This window comes from Palaemon carinicauda, chromosome 12 (genome assembly GCF_036898095.1).
Source record: "Palaemon carinicauda isolate YSFRI2023 chromosome 12, ASM3689809v2, whole genome shotgun sequence".
Lineage (NCBI taxonomy): Eukaryota > Metazoa > Arthropoda > Malacostraca > Decapoda > Palaemonidae > Palaemon > Palaemon carinicauda.
The window spans coordinates 5,642,850-5,645,648 of NC_090736.1; the positions used below are offsets into that span (position 1 = coordinate 5,642,850).

General features: G+C 34.4%; 1 long non-coding RNA gene across 1 annotated transcript in view; it reads left to right on the forward strand.

Annotated features, from left to right (window-relative positions):
* The first annotated feature begins 2,786 nt into the window (after window positions 1-2,786).
* Window positions 2,787-2,799, forward strand: part of LOC137650496 (uncharacterized) — a 15,991-nt gene continuing 15,978 nt past the window's right edge. Inside the window, exon 1 of the long non-coding RNA XR_011045966.1 lies at window positions 2,787-2,799. This exon is cut by the window's right edge and continues 106 nt beyond it. This is a non-coding gene — a long non-coding RNA (uncharacterized lncRNA).

Here is a 2,799-nt window from a genome sequence, read left to right on the forward strand (position 1 = left end):
TATATATATATATATATATATATATATATATATATATATATATATATATATATACATATACATATACATATCACTCACTCACTAAATCCCGTCCGGAATTCTCCGGGTTGGGTCCTGCATCTGATATCGCCATTCTCTCCAGAGACTCCTATCCAATGCCATCTGTGCCAGCTGCTGAAATGTCTCACCTCCATTTGCTTTCTTGAAGGTTTTCACCCATGTATCTCTTGGTCGTCCTCTCGGTCTATTTCCGGCCACTTGGCCATGAAGCACTATCTTTGGCCATCTGTCCTGTTCCATCCTCTGTACATGCCCAAACCATCTCCTCTGAATATCTTCCACTCTAATCAGAATTGTGTCCTCAACACCAGCCATTTCTCTCACTCTCTCGTTCGTAATTCTGTCCTCCCATCTTACACCACAGATTCTTCTCAGACATTTCATTTCAAAGGCTAATAACTTTTTCTCCTCTCTCTTCTTCAGTATCCAGCATTCAGCACCGTATATCACTGTGGGGATTACTATTGCTCTTAATAGCCTAATTTTCAACTTAATGGATATATTTCTATCTTTCCAGATTCTTCTTAGCCTTCCAAATGATTTCTGGCCACTTGAGATTCGGTCTTGAATTGCTCTTTCCATCTTTCCATCTGCTGTGAAAAACACACCCAAATATTTAAACTCATTGACTTGTTCCACTTCTCCCTCTGATAGCTGTATTTCTAAGGCCTCTCTCTGGCGTCCAATTTTCATACTTTTGGTTTTCTCTCTATTTATCACTAATTCATACCTACTGCACTGCTCCTCCACCATTCTCAACACTCTCTGAAGTTCCTCCTTAGTTTCTGCTAAAAGCACTATGTCATCTGCATACCTCATATTAGATATTTTTGTCCCTCCTATATCTATGCCACCCTCATAATCTCCAAGTGCCATTCTCATTACCCATTCCAAGTATAGGTTGAAGAGGTGTGGTGATAGTGGGCAACCCTGTATAACCCCACCAGTGGTTATGAACTCTTCTGTCAAACACTTTCCTTTTCTTACTCTAGCCGATGTCCTTTCATACAATCTCCTGATGGTTTCCAGTATTTTTGGTTCTAATCCCCATTCCTTCAAAATCCTAATCATTCCTTCCCTCCATATGGAGTCAAACGCTTGCCTGAAGTCAATAAATACACAATACAGATCTTTTTCCTTCTCCCAGAATTTTTCTATGATTTGTGAGAAGGTGAATACATGATCGATTGTTCCTCTACCCGCCCTAAATCCTGCTTGACCCTCATCAATTATTTCCTCTTCTTGCCTTGCTATTCTACTTTGTATGATTTTTGCTAAAACTTTATAAGCATGTGGTAATAGACTGATAGGCCTATAATTTTTGCATAAGGTGGTGTCCCCTTTCTTGTGTGTTGGAATTATAATGTTTTCAGTCCAATCATTTGGAGCTGCTTGTCCATCTACTATATCCCTGCATAAATCACACAACCATCTTTCTACCATTTCACCGCCAGCTTCAAGCAATTCCTTTGGTAGTCCATCTATTCCTGGTGCTTTCCCACTCGACATAGCTCTTAAAGCTTTTCCCACTTCTTCTATCAGGAGATCTGGTGTTTCCTGTATGTTCCATAGCTCTCCTCTTAGTTCTGGATAATCTTCTCCAGTTACCCGTCTTCCACTTCCTTTTAGTTGTTCCTCGAAGTGCGTTTTCCAGATCTTCTCAACATCAGCCGTTGCTGATACCTTGTTGCCATTTGCATCTCTTACAGCAATTCCATTGTTCTTCCAACCCCTTGTTAATCTGTCTACTGCGGTGAATAGCTCTCTTGAATGGCCGTTTCTGAAACATTCCTCACATGTTTTACACAGGTCTTCTATCCATTTTATTTTTGCTCTTTTGCATTTATTGTCCACTGCTCTGCACTTTTGTCTATAACTTGCTTTGTTTTCTTGGGATGGGTTTTCATTCTTTGTCTTTTTTGCTTCTCTCCTCTCTTGGCATGCATCCAATACTTCCTCTGTGACCCACTGTTGCTTTGCTTTCCTTCTCCTTCCCAAAATATTGTCGGCTTCCTCTTTAATTATGTCTCGTCCCCGACGCCACTTTTCCTCTGTTGTCTCGAGTCCTATTAGTGGTTCAAAACGTCCTCCTACTCTTACTTTGAAGGCAGTTTTTACTTCCTCGTTCCTCAGTTTATCTAGATTATACCTGACTATATATATATATATATATATATATATATATATATATATATATATATATATATATATATATATTATATATATATATATATACATATACATATACACACACATATATATATATACATATACATATACAGTATATATATATATAGATATATATATATACATATATATATATATGTATATATACATATATATATTGTATATATACATATATATATATATATTATATATAATATATATATATATATATATATATATATATATATATATATATATGTGTATATAAATATATATACACACACACACACATATATATATATATATATATATATATATATATATATATATATATATATATGTATATATATATGTATGTATGTGTATATATATAAATATATATATATATATATATATATATATATATATATATATATATATTATATATATATATATATATATATATATATATATACATACTTGCTCTTTTTATATAAGGGGGATTTTGTGTTAGGTTAGATGAAAATAAAGATAATCATCAGTGTCGTATTTGATCCTAATTGTGATTTTTCGCCTTTTCCAGATGCTGTACAT